This window comes from Bubalus bubalis, chromosome 6 (genome assembly GCF_019923935.1).
Source record: "Bubalus bubalis isolate 160015118507 breed Murrah chromosome 6, NDDB_SH_1, whole genome shotgun sequence".
Classification (NCBI taxonomy): Eukaryota; Metazoa; Chordata; class Mammalia; order Artiodactyla; family Bovidae; genus Bubalus; species Bubalus bubalis.
The window spans coordinates 62919475-62937872 of NC_059162.1; positions in this window are offsets into that span (position 1 = coordinate 62919475).

Below are 18398 nucleotides of genomic sequence, written 5' to 3' on the forward strand. Positions count from 1 at the left end.
GTCTTTTCCAATGAGTCAACTCTTCGCATGAGGTGGCCAAAGTACTAGAGTTTCAGCTTTAGCATCATTCCTTCCAAAGAAATCCCAGGGCTGATCTCCTTCAGAATGGACTGGTTGGATCTCCTTGCAGTCCAAGGGACTCTCAAGAGTCTTCTCCAACACCACAGTTCAAAAGCATCAATTCTTTGGCAGTCAGCCTTCTTCACAGTCCACCTCTCACATCCATACATGACCACAGGAAAAACCATAGCCTTGACTAGATGGACCTTTGTTGGCAAAGTAATGTTTCTGCTTTTGAATATGCTATCTAGGTTGGTCATAACTCTCCTTCCAAGGAGTAAATGTCTTTTAATTTCATGGCTGCAGTCACCATCTGTAGTGATTTTGGAGCCCAGAAAAATAAAGTCTGACACTGTTTCCACTGTTTCCCCATCTATTTCCCATGAAGTGGTGGGACTGGATGCCATGATCTTCGTTTTTTGAATGTTGAGCTTTAAGCCAACTTTTTCACTCTCCATTTTCACTTTCATCAAGAGGCTTTTGAGTTCCTCTTCACTTTCTGCCATAAGGGTGGTGTCATCTGCATATCTGAGGTTATTGAGATTTCTCCCCGCAATCTTGATTCCAGCTTGTGTTTCTTCCAGTCCGGCGTTTCTCATGATGTACTCTGCATATAAGTTAAATAAATGGTGACAATATACAGCCTTGACGAACTCCTTTTCCTATTTGAAACCAGTCTGTTGTTCCATGTCCATTTCTAACTGTTGCTTCCTGACCTGCATACAAATTTCTCAAGAGGCAGATCAGGTGTTCTGGTATTCCCATCTCTTTCAGAATTTTCCACAGGTTATTGTGATCCACACAGTCAAAGGCTTTGGCATAGTCAATAAAGCAGAAATAGATGTTTTTCTGGAACTCTCTTGCTTTTTCCATGATCCAGCGGATGTTGGCAATTTGATCTCTGGTTCCTCTGCCTTTTCTAAAACCAGCTTGAACATCAGGAAGTTCACGGTTCATGTATTGCTGAAGCCTGGCTTGGAGAATTTTGAGCATTACTTTACTAGCGTGTGAAATGAGTGCAGTTGTGTGGTACTTTGAGCATTCTTTTGCATTTCCTTTTTTGGGGATTGGAATGAAAACAGACCTTCTCCAGTCCTGTGGCCACTGCTGAGCTTCCAAATTTGCTGACATATTGAGGGAAGCACTTTCACAGAATCATCTTTCAGGATTTGAAATAGTTCAACTGGAATTCCATCACCTCCACTAGCTTTGTTCGTAGTGATGCTTCCTAAGGCCCACTTGACTTCTCACTCCAGGATGTCTGCCTCTAGGTGAGTGATCACACCACTGTGATAAACTGATCATGAAGATCTTTTTTTGTACAGTTCTTCTGTATGTTCTTGCCATCTCTTCCTAATATCTTCTGCTGGTCCATATATTTTCTGTCCTTTATTGAGCCCATCATTGCATTAAGTGTTCCCTTGGTATCTCTAATTTTCTTGAAGAGATCTCTAGTCTTTCCCACTGTATTGTTTTCCTCTATTTCTTTGCATTGATCGCTGAAGAAGGCTTTCTTATCTCTTCTTGCTATTCTTTGGAATTCTGCATTCAGATGTTTATATATTTCCTTTTGTCCTTTGCTTTTCGCTTCTCTTGTTTTCACAGCTAATTGTAAGGCCTCCCCAGACAGCCATTTTGCTTTTTTGCATTTCTTTTCTATGGGAATGGTCTTGATCCCTGTCTCCTGTACAATGTCACGAACCTCATTCCATAGTTCATGAGGCACTCTATCTATCTGTCTAGGCCCTTAAATCTATTTCTCACTTCCACTGTATAATCATAAGGGATTTGATTTAGGTCATACCTGAATGGTCTAGTGGTTTTCCCTACTTTCTTCAATTTAAGTCTGAATTTGGCAATAAGGAGTTCATGGTCTGAGCCACAGTCTGCTCCTGGTCTTGTTTTTGCTGACTGTATAGAGCTTCTCCATCTTTGGCTGCAAAGAATATAGTCAATCTGATTTTGGTGTTGACCATCTGGTGATGTCCATGTCTAGAGTCTTCTCTTGTGTTGTTAGAAGAGGGTGTTTGTTATGACCAGTGCATTTCCTTGGCAAAACTCTATTAGTCTTTGCCCTGCTTCATTCCGTATTCCAAGGCCAAATTTGCCTGTTACTCCAGGTGTTTCTTGACTTCCTACTTTTGCATTCCAGTCCCCTATAATGAAAAGGACATCTTTTTTGGGTGTTAGTTCTAAAAGGTCTTGTAGGTCTTCATAGAACCGTTCAACTTCAGCTTCTTCAGCGTTACTGGTTGGGGCACAGACTTGGATTACTGTGATATTGAATGGTTTGCCTTGGAAACGAACAGAGATCATTCTGTCGTTTTTGAGATTGCATCCAAGTACTGCATTTTGGACTCTTTTGTTGACCATGATGGCCACTCCATTTCTTCTGAGGGATTCCTGCCCGCAGTAGTACATATAATGGTCATCTGAGTTAAATTCACCCATTCCAGTCCATTTCAGTTCGCTGATTCCTAGAATGTCGACATTCACTCTTGCCATTTCTTGTTTGACCACTTCCAATTTGCCTTGATTCATGGACCTGACATTCCAGGTTCCTATGCAATATTGCTCTTTACGGCATCGGACCTTGCTTCTATCACCAGTCACATCCACAGCTGGGTATTGTTTTTGCTTTGGCTCCATCCCTTCATTCTTTCTGGAGTTATTTCTCCTCTGATCTCCAGTAGCATATTGGGCACCTACTGACTTGGGGAGTTTCTCTTTCAGTATCCTATCATTTTGCCTTTTCATACTGTTCATGGGGTTCTCAAGGCAAGAATACTGAAGTGGTTTGCCATTCCCTTCAACAGGGGACCATATCCTGTCAGATCTCTCCACCGTGACCCGCCCGTCTTGGGTTGCCCCACGGGCATGGCTTAGTTTCATTGAGTTAGACAAGGCTGTGTCTAACTCATTGAGTTAGACAAGGCTGTGTCTAACTCATTGAGTTAGACAAGGCTGTGTCTAACTCATTGAGTTAGACAAGGCTGTGCCTAACTCAATGAAGATGATTCAAGTAAACCTTAATCCCCAATTTATAAGCCAACATAACACCCAGAGTTGGTAGGACAGCTCCAAGGCATGGTCAAAAGAGGGAGGAGTGGGTGGTTCCCCAATGGCTGGGATGATCCTCTCACTCATTAGCATATGAATTCCACCCCCTCACAAAACCTAGCCAGGCCTAATACCATGGCACCAGCCCTTGCCCTCGGCAACGGTTCACACCCTGAAGAGTGGCTTCTCTCTGGATCCTAACAAATCCACCTCTTATGGCTTTGTCTCTCAATGAATTTTTGCAATGAGACATCAGAGCCTGAGTTTCATTAGTTTTGGCCGGGCTTGAATCCTGGGAGAGAGCTGAAGGACAGGAGGAAAAAGCAGTGGGAAAAATGTGCCAAGGAATCTCTTTCATAGCCCACCAGAGAATTTGCTAAATATCTCACCGGTGCTCACAGTTTTATTGGTCTGATCCTTGGCAGAGAAGAGAAAGGACAGAAGAACCCCCACCGGCTTGGGTAACACGGGCCAGCTATCTGGGGCTCAGCAGATACCGCCTTTCGGATGTGCTGAAGAGTAGCCTCTCCAGAGTCCCTCAACTGTGCCTCCTGCCACCCTCCTCTTCACGGGAGGTTGGAGGAAACAAGAAACGAGAGATTGTAAAGGTCCCTCCAGCCATAGGAGCGAGGACTTCTTACCTTAACCGGAGGTCTTTTGTAATCTGAGACTGGGCTGTGTGAGCTTTCTGCTGAGTTCGTTTTTTGCTGTCCCGGTTTCCAGCACAATGGGCCTTCCGCTGCGCTGGGTTTCTTTGCCTTCCGCTTGTAGCATGGGAGCTTCATTGAGTTGGGCTCCTGCTGTGCTTGGCCTCTTCTATGCAGAGGTTGTTTCAGCCAGGTTAAATCCGAGTCAGGGCACCACAGATGTCATGTGAGTGTATGTTGCTCGGTTCTTTGTCTCGTCACAACAAAGATTTGTTGTGAAAGAAAAGATGGCAAGAATACACAGAAGAACTGTACAAAAAGATCTTCATGACCCAGTTAATCACAATGGTGTGATCACTCACCTAGAGCCAGACATCCTGGAATGTAAAGTCAAGTGGGCCTTAGAAAGCATCACTACGAACAAAGCTAGTGGAGGTGATGGAATTCCAGTTGAGCTATTTCAAATCCTGAAAGATGATGCTGTGAAAGTGCTGCACTCAATATGCCAGCAAATTTGGCAAACTCAGCAGTGGCCACAGGACTGGAAAAGGTCAGTTTTCATTCCAATCCCAAAGAAAGGCAATGTCAAAGAATCCTCAAACTATCACACAAGTGCACTCATCTCACATGCTAGTAAAGTGATGCTTAAAATTCTCCAAGCCAGGCGTTAGCAATACATGAACAATGAACTTCCAGATGTTCAAGCTGATTTTAGAAAAGGCAGAGGAACCAGAGATCAAATTGCCAACATCCGCTGGATCATGGAAAAAGCAAGAGAGTTCCAGAAAAACATCTATTTCTGCTTTATTGACTATGCCAAAGTCTTTGACTGTGTGCATCACAATAAACTGTGGAAAATTGTGAAAGAGATGGGAATTCCAGACCACCAGACCTGCCTCTTAAGATACCTGTATGTAAGTCAGGAAGCAACAGTTAGAACTGACATGGAACAACAGGCTGGTTCCAAATTTGGAAAGGAGTACATCAAGGCTGTATATTGTCACCCTGCTTATTTAACTTATATGCAGAGTACATCATGAGAAATGCTGGGCTGGAGGAAGCAGAAGCTGAAATCAAGATTGCCGGGAGAAATATCAATAACCTCAGATATGCAGATGACACCACCCTTATGTGGCAGAAAGTGAAGAGGAACTAAAGAGCCTCTTGATGAAAGTGAAAGGGGAGAGTCAAAAAGTTGGCTTATAGCTCAATGTTCAGAAAACTAAGATCATGGCATCCGGTCAAATCACTTCATGGCAAATAGATGGGGAAACACGGTCAGACTTTATTTTTTTGAGCTCCAAAATCACTGCAGATGGTTATTGCAGCCATGAAATTAAAAGAGGCTTACTCCTTGGAAGGAGAGTTATGACCAACCTAGATAGCATATTCAAAAGCAGAGACATTACTTTGCCAACAAAGGTTCGTCTAGTCAAGGCTATGATTTTTCCAGTGGTCATGTATGGATGTGAGAGTTGGACTGTGAAGAAGGCTGACTGACGAAGAATTGATGCTTTTGAACTGTGGTGTTGGAGAAGACTCTTGAGAGTCCCTTGGACTGCATCCGATCCAACCAGTCCATTCTGAAGGAGATCAGCCCTGGAATTTCTTTGGAAGGAATGATGCTAAAGCTGAAACTGCAGTACTTTGGCCACCTCATGTGAAGAGTTGACTCATTGAAAAAGACTGTGATGCTGGGAGGGATTGGGGGCAGGAGGAGAAGGGGACGGTGGAGGATGAGATGGCTGGATGGGATCATTGACTTGATGGACATGAGTCTGAGTGAACTCCAGGAGATGGTGATGCACAGGGAGGCCTGGAGTGCTGTGATTCATGGGGTCACAAAGAGTCGGACACGACTGAGCGACTGAACTGAACCACTGCTATCATTACTAAGATGGTCACCTCTGCATCTACTACTATTGTAGAAGAGACACCATTTATTGAACTAACTTATGTGTCTATGGACACATAAAAATTCTTTTTTATATAATTTCATTTCTCTTTAAAGAAAAACCATATGAAGTAGGTATTAATAAATATCAGTGTTATACCCATTTTACAGATGAACATTTGGCTTAGAGGTTAAAGAAATTGTTTAAAGTCTCACATCTTATAAGTGGTAGAGTCAGAAATGGAATGTAAATTTTTCTTGTTCTAAAGATGTATTCTTAATTTTTAAGCTCTATTGAAGTAAACATTATTTACCCAAATTAGCCACTTAACAATAATGTTTATTAATCAGATTTGTCAGATTTTTTTTGCACTCTTTCTCTTCAAGGAATAATAAATTGTCATTGCCAAGATGCAGAGTAATCAATATTACTGTTGAAATGTGTAACAACTAATGTAAAAGATAGTTTTTCACTCTCATTGATTAATATCAATGAAAAAGTTAATTTGTCACTTACTGGGCTTTCCAGATGGTGCTAGAGGCAAAGAACCCACCTGCCAACGTAGGAGACATAAGAGATGTGGGAGGGAAGATACCCTGGATGAGGGCATGGCAACCCACTCCAGTATTCTTGCTTGGAGAATCTCATAGACAGAGGACCCTGGCATGCTACAGTTCATAGGGTCACACAGAGACAAACACGACTGAAGTAACTTAGCAAGCTTCACTTATTATTGAATGTACAGATGTATTTTCATATTGTTTAGTCACTAAGCCATGTCTGACTCTTTTCTAACCCCATGTTCTGCAATCCGCCAGGTTCTTCTGTCCATGAGATTTCCCAGGCAAGAATAAGGAAGTGGTTGCCATTTCCTTCTCCAGAGGATCTTCCTGACCTGGGGATTGAACCTGGGTCCCCTGCGTTGGTAGGTGAGCCACCAGGGAGGCCCCACGTATTTTCATAATTTGATACTGCTATTGACCATATTCATAACCCAAAACACAGATATCAAGAAAACATAAAAATAACAGTATTTCATTAGGAATCTATATTCTTTAGAGGTAGAAAGGACTTCCCTTATTTCATTACAAATACAATATTTTGCAAATTAACTATAAACAGTCTTTAGAGTCTGGAAAATTTAATGATGTAAATGTGAAAATGTTCTTCATTTAGGTACATGTGTATATTCATGATACTATCTTAGAATGTCTTCATTAAAATGTATACCTTATTAAAAATATATATGTACATGCAATCATGCCATGTTTCATAAACATATGATTATGTTTTAAATACAGCTAGCTATGCAGATATAAATAAATATGCAAACAGACCCCCTACTTACAAATGATTATAACTCAATTTTTTTTAAACAGTTATGCTTTTAAGTCAGTAACTACAATTTATATATTTAACCCACAATGCCTGAAGTAGTATCCTAAGTGTTATTTAAGCTAAACCCAAACACCCTTAATGGTATTTCTGGAGGTAAGCTTACTTTTATTTAATAACAAGTTTTAATAGGACAGTTCGATTGAGTTTAGTTGCTCAGCTATGTCCCACTGTTTGCGACTCCATGGTTGCAGCACACCAGGCTTCCGTGTCCATCACCAATTCCTGGTGCTTGCTCAAACTCATGTCCATCAAGCCAGTGATGCCATCCAACCATCTCATCTTCTGTCATCCCCTTCTCCTCCTGCCTTCAATCTTTCTCAGCACCAGGGTCTTTTCCAATGAGTCAGTTATTTGCATCAGATGACCAAAGCATTGGTTTCAGCTTCAACATCAGTCCTTCCAATGAATATTCAGGACTGATTTCCTTTAGGACTGACTGCTTTGATCTCCTTGCAGTCCAAAGGACTCTCAAGAGTCTTCTCCAACACCATGGTTCAAAAGCATTAATTCTTCTTTTGTACTCAGCTTTCTCTGTGGTTCAAATCTCATATCCATACATGACTACTGGAAAATCCATAGCTTTAGCTAGACGGACCTTTGTTGGCAAAGTAACGTCTCTGCTTTTTAGTATGCAATCTAGGTTGGTCATAGCTTTACTTTCAAAGAGTAAGCGTCTTTTAATTTCATGGCTGTAGTCACCATCTGCGGTGATTTTGGAGCCCCCAAAATGAAGTCTGTCACTTTTTCCATTGTATCTCCATCTATTTGCCATGAAGTGATGGGACCAGATGCCATGATCTTAGTTTTTTGAATGTTGAGTTTTAAGCCAGCTTTTTCACTCTCCTCTTTCACTTTCATTAAGGGGCTCTTTAGTTCCTCTTAGCTTTCTGCCATAAGGGTGGTGTCATCTGCGTATCTGAAGTTATTGATATTTCTCCCAGCAATTTTGATTCCAGCTTGTGCTTCATCCAGCCTGGCATTTCTGGGGCCTCCCTGGTGGCTCACATGCCAACGCAAGAGACATGGGTTCAACCCCTGGGTCAGGAAGATCCTCTGGAGGAAGAAACAGCAAGCCATTCCAGTATTCTTGTCTGGGAAATCCCATGGACAGAGGAGCCTGATGGACTGCAGTCCATGAGGTCACAAAGGAGTCAGATACAACTTAGAGACTAAACAACAACATGAAAATACATCTGTGCACTGAATGATAAGTGATGCATGCTAAGTCGCTTCAGTCATGTTCAATTCTATGTGATCATATGGATGGTAGCCTGCCAGGGTCCTCTGTCCATGAGATTCTCCGAGCTAGAGTACTGAAGTGGGTTGCGATGCCCTGCTCCAGATGATCTTCCCAACTCAGGGATCGAACCCAAACCAAAAAATGTCTCCAGATATTGCTAATATCCTCAGGGAAGCAAAATCACCTCTGAGAACAATTTCTGTAAGCAGAGAGAGAGAGACAGAGAGAGAGAGAACTATATCTGTGTACTAGATTAATTTGCTAACTTTATGTTGACAAAATACGGCGCAAATTATATTTCCATTCTCTCAAGTTGCTCCAGGGATACCCTAAATTGGGGTAGATAAAAGATAGTTATGTGGATTTCTTATGTACTACTCAAATATTTGGGATCTAGTATTTACTATTCAGGGATTGCCTATTTATATTATAGATGTGAGTATAGGTATACTCACGCACACACGTGCACACACATTGCAGAGACATAATCAGAATATCTTTGATTTGGCCATGATCGTGACATTTAATGGTTATCCAGCTTTCATTCCTGTATCCTGTCAGCAAAACATCATGAACTTACCAGAATAAAATACATGTCTTGTGGCTGAAGTGAGTTGAATCAGCCTTACAAATACTATGATATTGCATGAATTCCAAGAGTCTCCTCAAAGGGGGAATATCTGTTTAGTGAAGCTTCATTATATTTCTCTTTAAAGAAAGAATAAGCTATGAAAATGGTAAAATATGATTGGCTTAAAATACAATATATCCAACTTTAATCATTTTCTAAATCCAAAGATATTTTTAGATGAAAGCAAAGGAGGTCGTTTCCAAATCATTTTGTGAAACTTAAGCCTACCCAGAGGAAAGGTAATTTTGTTTGATCCTGAACATCAAGTGAATTTGTTCACCAAACCATTTATTCCAAAAGGTAATTAAAATAATGTAAAATTGATCCAGTATATGTTTAACAAAATTAACTAATTATAATCTGCTTTAACCATTTAACCTTTATAGTTCCCACACAAAAAAGTTTGATTTTCTTTGGAAAAATAAACAATGTGTTTTAAAAATGAGGTACCTCTTCATATACCTTTCTGTTTCTTTTTTGTTTTTTCCTTTGGTCAGTTATTCTATTCTAGGATGTCAATATAGCGAATAGAGTGGATAAGCAATTAAGGAAAAAAATAAGAGTTTCCCTTAAGTCAAGTGGATATTTGAAAAAGAAGAGAAATGTTATATGCTGAAGAAATCAGATTCTACTTTTTGGTATTAATAGTGATTTCTGTTACAGTCAATATTGATACTAATACCTCAGTACTTAAATCAAGCCTCTAAAGACAAATTATTCATCAATTATTCCTTCAATATTCAGATTGATCTATGGACAAAATAAACACTGCAGCTCAGCATGTTTGTTTTCAGTTTCTTCCCCTTTCTTCGAGTCATTGTCAAGTATACCCTAAAAAGTACAAGTTGAAAAAGTCTAACTGTCTGCCACTGACTACATTTACTTTATCCTTAATGCGTTCTAATCACAGATAGAAATGCTGCGTAGATAGATGTCAAGATTTGGAAGGGTTTAACGAGGCTCTTAAGTGTCCATGTGAGGAATAAAATAGTATGTAAAAGAAGGAATGTGCTGTGGCAGCTCCATTCTTTAAAAAGAGTAAGTCAGTCAGTAAGAACCACCTCAGGGAAAAAATGGTAGAAGCAACCATGGGTCCCCAGAGACTTTCTAATCCACATCTGTCTATTATTAATTCATTATAACTTACTACTTTATTTTGCAGATAAATTTGTCATTTATGTCACTCCTAAAACCAAATAACATTATGAAAGACACTTCCTGGTAAAAATATTAACAGAATTGACTGTCTTTGCTTCATAGAGACAAATAAGTTATACACGGGGGGAAAAAAACGTCTGTGAATATTTTTGATACCAGTGAAGCAAGTCACCCATTACATTGAGGTTAATTTGTTGGCTCATGATTTCCACTTATCCAATGATATTGAATCACATGAACAAACCTCTACATCTAATCATATTTTTTTATTGAATTGTGACCTTTAATCCACCTTCTTCTTGATTATGAATGACAGTGACCTTTATCTAATTTAAAGCAGACACTCTGATGCAAAAATATGCAAACTACACATGTAAATTCTGAATCAAACTGTAGATGAGCATAATCTACTGGGGAGAAATTATTTCAGAAGACATTTATATTAAGGCTGAATGAGGTATCTGAGAGTAAGTGAATTAGTCAGCATACGAATAGTTAGTCGAGAGAGTTGCAAAGACCAAATGCTGTTTATATTTTCTCAGCTTCTATTTAGAAAAACTGAAATGTCAATATACATATCAATTTTTATTATTCTACTCAGCATTTTATGGCATTCAGGAAATGATCACAATGTAATAAAGTCAGACAAAATTATTTTTCAGAGGGCTTCGCAAACGGTGCCTGAATATTCAATTCATTTTCATTTCGATTCATTTTCTGCTGCATGAAAACCTGGTAAAATTCAGCCATGGCACGTGTGGTATGTTGACTTCCTGATGATGTTTTATCTCATTAAAGGGAAATTTGTGCCCAATAGCAGCTGGCAGTCAGCAGTGTTTCTAGGATATATTTAGAAAGTACTATCTTAAGGAAAAAAGAATAAAAGAAGCATGCTTGCTTTGAGAATCAGTTGAACATCCTATACCAACCTCCCTTTCCCGATTCCCCTCCTTTGTACCACCTCTTTCCTTTTTCTGTGGATTAATAAAAATAGTACTGAGCTGACATTACTGAGGGCAAAGGCTGCCCTATGCACAAACTAAAACACAGCCTAATCCTGAAATCCACTCTGCCCTTTTTCAAGCCATTCATGTTAATGCAAACTGGATGTTGGTGCTTCTCAAATTACATATCATTTTCGATGTGTGCAAAAACACCAAAGTAAAAGTGTTGAGGCACATGTGTCTAAAACTCATGATCCACATGTCTGCATTTTATTACATAGATACACATGTATGTAAGTTTATATATGATGAGGATTATGCCACAGCGGGGGCCTTTGATAGCATTTTGCTGTCAGAACCCCACCAAACACTACCTGGCACAAGGATGTGCCTTCTTGATTAACACCAGGAGGTTGTCCGATTGCTATATCTGAAATAAACAGATTTACCCTGACAGATAATCAGCATTTTGCACTGCCTAATACATGTTTATCTTCCACCATTGACATAATTACACTTAAAGTGCACTTAATATAATCTTTCATAGGAAATTAAACAGGGTTTAATGATATACTTATAATGAATTGGGGACGGAGTTGATGGAGAGAAATGTCGATACTAGATGTTTTGGGAGAACACATACATGAAGCAATGACGAGGGAATCAATGAATATTGGAAAAAATCAATGATAGTCTGTGTTTAAGGAATTCATTTACATAGTTTCCAAAGAAATCAGAAAAACCTTACAAAGCTGTGAAATACCCTCTTGAGTTTTTTCCATGTTCTCTTGCTTCTTTTCTTCTGATATGTGTTCTGTCCTCACTTCACACACAGAAGTAAAAAAAAAAAAGAACTTAAAATCCTCTTGAATGGATTTTATATTTGACTAATTCATAGTCAACACTTCCAAAAGTTGTCAATTTTGAACTTGGATACTGGGAACTCGCAGAGTGGCCTTCACAGATCTTACTCAAAAGGAAATTCAGCGAGCTCTGTAGTTAGCTACTATCATTAGCATGACTGAGTTCTAACACACGTGCCATTTTAAGAGCTGTAGAAATTAACACATGCTGGCCATTAGGCATCAAGCCTTAAGGATATTAAATCAGGACCTGGGTCAGCAGAGGTAGGTGAAATATTAATTTTAATCAGAAGTATAAATATAATCCCTTGCATAGGTAGCGTCTTTACTTAAGAATTTGCTATTCATGGCTATAATCAGCCTCAGATGAGAATTTTAAGTCTGACTGTCCTCAGATACTGTGTCAATAACCGGATCAGTGCTCTGTTGCCCCATGAATCTCTTTTCTTAGCTACAAATTAAAACTAAGCCATGAAGGGTTTAAATACATGTGTCTCTGAGTGGAATCCAGAGTAATGGAAATTTGATGGTTTTGGACAGAAAACAAAATGTACATGAGGAAGTACTGTTAAATGTCTTCCATAAGGTCAGCATTGCTTGAGACATACAGGAGATATCCTTTCCATTTTCACTGCAAATCTGAGAAGTGCATATTTTTATTTCCAGTTTATAGATGAGGAAGCTGAAACTCAGAGAAACTAAATAATATTCCCATTAGCTGGGATCCCAACCCAGTTCTACCTGTCTGAAGCCTGTGATCTTTCTGTTTCTGCTTCCTCTGTAAACTCAATTCACATGATTTTTAAGTGCCTTTGATTTTTGTCTTCCGGTAAAGGATGTAGACTTTAAACCACAGTCCTATATCTCTTGCCTCCGTTAGAAATAATGCTTCCACAGTCATCTGCAGATGGCTCTATCCCTCTCTGAATCCAACAAAATCTCCCTAGCCAGAATGCAATGACTTTCACATGCTAATCAGAAGAATTTCGCAAATCATTTTTAACATCTCCATGGCTAAGGACCAAAAAATGAAGTGACTATGAGCTGACACAAGAAAATGCCTCTAGCAAGAGGCCAGAGTACCCCAGCTGGAGCGACAGCCATGATTTCAGTGTCTTTACTTTAAATCTTCTGAGGAAATAGATTTTTATCTTCCTTGGATCCTCACACCCAGAAGGGAGTCCTGCTTCTTACTCAGGTGGTGAACCCCAAACTGCTTTTCCTGTTTTATTTCTGCTAACAATGCTTTCTGAAGCTGGTGTCCAATTCCATGCATCCCAGCCTTTTTTCAGAAGTGCACGGGCTGACAATCACACTTTTCAAGGTGTCTTGAAACCCATTCCTCGATAGGCTCCATCTCTACCCTGCTTAGGTGTCAATGTCTGCTGGGTAAGACTGGATTTGGCGTACTTCTTTAGAATTTGATTCAAGGTTGTAAGCTTCCTTTGTGGGATTTCTTACCAGGCTGACTACTTTAGAGGTGGCATTAAACGCTGCCTTATATCCTCTTTGCTTTCATCCTTACTTAGGACCCCAACCCCACTTAGTACGTTCATTCCCAGGAAGCCAAAGCTTTAGGCCAAAGAATAACTTCTCTTTGAGATTAATTACAATTTCTATTCCAGTTATAGTGTATGAAGATTTAATGACAGAAGTTAAAAAGCTGTAAACTGTGGTTAATGAGAAATGCCAAGGTTTGAATTCTTGAACATCTTCTACACCCCTCTCTCCTCATGTCACAAGTTCCCTCTCCCTTCTCCATTCCTCTACTACCTGCCTTCTGTGTTGCCTTATTTTCCCTTTTTCATTCTCTTCCTGCCCAGATTTTTCACCTTAGTTCTTTCACTAGTTGCTTCTCTAACTTCTGAAAATGAGAAATTCTATATATATGTGTACATGTAATCTTATCTATTGAAATTATCTCTTTTTCTGTTGCTATTTTTAAAAGTGAGCATGGGTAAACTTTTATATGCTGTCTGAGGCCCAGTGTCCAGAATATAGCTAGGTCTTAAGAAATGTTTTGAATGGATGGATGTCCCTCTCTTTGCCCTTGAAACAAATTTTTAAATATATATATATTATAAATATATTTATATTTATTTTATATATATTTATTTTAAATATATATATTTAAATATATATTTATGTGTGTATGTGTATATATATATATATATATATATATATATATATATATATATAAACTTGGAGAAGGAAATGGCAACCTACTCACTCCAGTATTCTTGCCTAGAGAATCCTGTGGACAGAGGAGCCTGGTGGGCTGCTGTCCATAGGGTCGCACAGAGTCAGACATGACTGAAGCGACTTAGCATGCATGCTTGCATTGGAGAAGGAAATGGCAACCCACTCCAGTATTCTTGCCTGGAGAATCCCAGGGACAGAGGAGCCTGGTGGGCTGCCGTCTATGGGGTTGCACAGAGTCGGACACGACTGAAGTGACTTAGCAGCAACAGCAGCATATATATCAACTAAGATAACTAGATTTTTTTTTTTAAATCACTGAGCCATTCAAGTATTAATCAAGAATACCTTTTGATTTTCACACTGAGTCAGGTGTGTTAAGGACAAAGATTAAGGATAATTTTTATCCTTAAATAGTTTATAAGCTACTTGAAATACAAGAATATGACCCAAAAAACAACCAGGGGAATATAAGAAAACAGTACAGAAGCTGATTTATATCGTGTAACCTGTAGGTTCTGGGAATACATAAGGAAAATTTCTCAGTGACTGTGGGAAGGCCACTTGATTAATATTTCTGGGAGAGGATTGATAGGAAAATAACATATATGACAACATCTATAAGCAAACATACCAGACTTTCCAACCCTGGTTTAAGACTTTTTACAAATTTTGGCTTTGCTTTTTAAATTTGGCTCTTAAAAGCTAGGAGAGGTTTTATTTTTGAGCCTGGATATGTTGATAACTCTTCAGTCCAAATCTATTACTAATATATTTAAGAAATAAGTTATCTGAATATTTTTTGCCTTTCTCACAAACATTCCAGAATGAGGACGATCTTTTGATTTTACTTTTTATTTTAGGAAATTAACACCTTTCAGACAGAAAATTCAGTTATGCAGCTGACAAATTTAGCAGTGAGAGACATAGCCTTCAAATGGTTTTAGGTCACTTTTAACTCCTCTGAATGTTTACATCAAAACATAGCCCATAACCACCATACCCTGTTCTCTTCCTGCCACCTCCTTTTTTTTTTTTTAAGGTAAGAATATCAACCAAGAAATAGAGAAATAAAATCTGAAAGAAATGTCTCACAGGCTAAGAACTTGCTCAGCAAGAGATGATGGAAGGGTAAGCTCAAATTTAAATTAATTCTCAACCTTTCCTGTACCAATGGTCTATGTCTCACTTAGCTAATCCAGGCAAAATTGATATTTTAAAATAACTTCAAAGATAGGTTCTCAGACTTTCTGCCTGCCAGCAGATAGGGGTTCTGGTTATATAGGACAGTCCATCTGCTTGATACTTCAAATAAGATTTTAAAAGTATGCTGGTATCATGGAATGGCATCAGTTTTTTTTTTTTTTTTTTTTTCATTTGTTACTAGAGAAACGTATAACTGGCTTAGTAGCTACTGACTCCATTTCTCCACATTTCTGCCACTTGGTTAAGTGGTAATCTTGTTCAAATTTTTGTTTACATTACATATTTGATATTCAAAGGTAAAATAAGCACAGTCTTTAAATTAGGTTTCTATGAGTTCCATGCATAATAGTTCATCTTCTTTCATGGGAGGGGTGGGGTTAGGAATAGCAGGAGAGTATTCAAGCTATTTGGAATAAATGGAGAAAGCTAAAGCCACAAACGCTTCCTGGTACGGACCTGTTCTTGCTCATTTCTCCCGAAGGAAACAATACTTTCTGACTCAAGGACAGACAGAGTCTCATCATTTAAAGATGGATTTTCACTTCATTTGTGATCTTTATCTGCTTTTGGAATGCACTGGTGTATTTCAACCGGGGAAATTTTCATTCATATGTGCCCATGGAAAGAAAGACAAGGAAAAGGGCTTCTTTTCACTACCGAAGAGATTCTGAATAAAGATGACAAGATAGAGGAAGATATTTTTTCTGAAGGGTACAGTTGTTTGTATGAAAACTTTAATTGTTACCAGAACTTCAATGGAGTTGCAAGAAAAGGTAGTTAGGTAAAGCCTCAGGTTAATTTCCATCATTACCAAGCACTTTACACCAGTGAAAAATTCCAAACATATAAAGAGATGTCAATCTTGTTCTTTAGACAGGGAGGACAAAACAGGTGTTGGGGGAGGGGGTGGGGATAGTGCTTCAAAGGCTGTCAGTAGACAATTCAGTCAGTTATAGATCTGTTTTAGTTCTTAACTCCTTGGGGTAAAGGACTAATGTTCTGCAAGAGTAACAATTTCTGTCATGTATTAAATGAAAATACTTAAAAAAAACATATCTCTGTTATAATGATAATACAGACAGGAGTGAAGTGATGTGACGAGTTGAAAAATCGGAATCAGATACTTGAACCAAGACTACAAATGGACAGATAGTAATGTTTTTGCTATGAGTTGGAAGGGTGTTCTTATTGTATTTAGTTATCTGAGCTAATTAGTCAGGAAGGTCTTATTGTGTGATGTTTCAACACTGGTATCAAAGTAAATGGGTTCAAAGCTCAGTTCTATTACAACTTTGTGGCCTTGGCTAAGTTATTTAACTTCTCTAAACCTCAATGTTTCTATCTAGGAAATGGGTATGATGGTTCCATTGACCTCTTAGTGTTGTACAGATTAAGACAGAAGAGATAATTAGCATCTGCTGAGTTTTCACTTAATATTACATTTAATTCATACACAGCAATGAGTTTCATGATTTAGAAAATAAATACGGTATGATACAATAGTTTCTGAGAAAATTTTTCATGTCTACAGATGATATAAGTGTTAAATGTCTGCTGATGAAACACATCGTTTCCCTCAGGCAGGGTTGCAAGTTTCTTTGGCCCCACTAAACACTTCTGAAGTTACAGAGAACTTATTAACACCCACTATAGCATCCTTTTAAGATGATAATTTATCTTTTTAACTGTACTCAGTAAAACCAGCAGAAAAGAGCCAGGTGGGAATAACAACATGGTGTTATATACAGCTACAAGGCTTACTAGTTCTATACATTCTGCTGCAAGGCATACTAAAATGGAATAAAATGTAACTTATCTTGAACAGTTGCTTGAATGAGTTACTAGAGGAATGGCAAGTTTACGGATGAAGCAAAAGAAACCCAGGGGAATTGAAAGCTGTGACCATTTTATTTAGGATGCACAGTAAAACCTAACTTAAGGCATACATGTTAGGTCTTTGGAGAGTTTCCTAGGAGGTTTGCAAACAAATATGAAAGTCTCTAAAATACATGCTTTTGAAATAACTCTGTGAAATGATGGTTTGAAACTCCATGGGGGGAATGCCGTCATACCTATCAAATACTAGTAATTTAGTTGAAAAGAGAACGCCTTGTTTGCATTTTCTCTGTCCCCAAAAGATCTCCCTGACCACTTTTTATGTCTATCCTCAGCTTGACTGCTGAAGAGTATTACATGGCGTTCCTTTGTTCTGAAAGGGCATCCTTCAGTTTCACACTAGTTTCAAGTTCAAACAACCAGGCAATCCCACACACCTTTCCATCTGTTAAGGTTTTCAAGTGTCGGTTGCTTCTCTCAAAGTCACTGTAAATATGAAAGAATCACCCTCTACCGTTAGTCGCAGAGCCTTTCTTTCCTCCCTGGTAATATTGAAGATGTGAATGGAATCCTCCAGTGACAGCGTCTGGGAAGACGATATTCATGGGGAACAACATGATTTGAATAGATAAATTCAATTAGTCCTTCTTGGGAAGCCTCAGTTTATTTTATCATTCTGTATTTCAAAGAGTTTTAAAGAAATTCTAATTACTGTGTAAGAAATAAGTCATATTCCTCTTTTCTCACTGTGGAGGGCTTTTATTACCCACTGCTATAAAACATATATCTTTTTCTTCCTGTTGCTATCTTAGCAGAGTAACCTGCATACCAATAGGATCACTAAAATGCCACAAAGCAGAACGTATTTATCTGTTAAATTCTATGTACAGTAACCTAACAAATGCCAAAGACAGAAAGATTGCCCTCTGCACAGTAATACTTGTGTAGATGTCTTCTTTATGCTAACAATGACAAGGCTTCATGCCTTGTACTGTACTCAAAAATCAGAATGCATTTTTAAAATAGAAGACTCTGTACCAAAAAGAAAAAAAGAACTGCACATTTTTGGCACTGAGATATTTTATGTGGATAATAAATTTTTTCCCTCGAACTCCACTAACTACAGGCACCTACCTAGAAGATGAAAACTAAGATTTATGTCATCAGAACTATTCAGTGTACCAGAGGATCATTTTTTCTTCTTTTCAGGACTGTCAACTTTGTTTACTATTTATGTTCAATTCTATACTATACAAGAGAT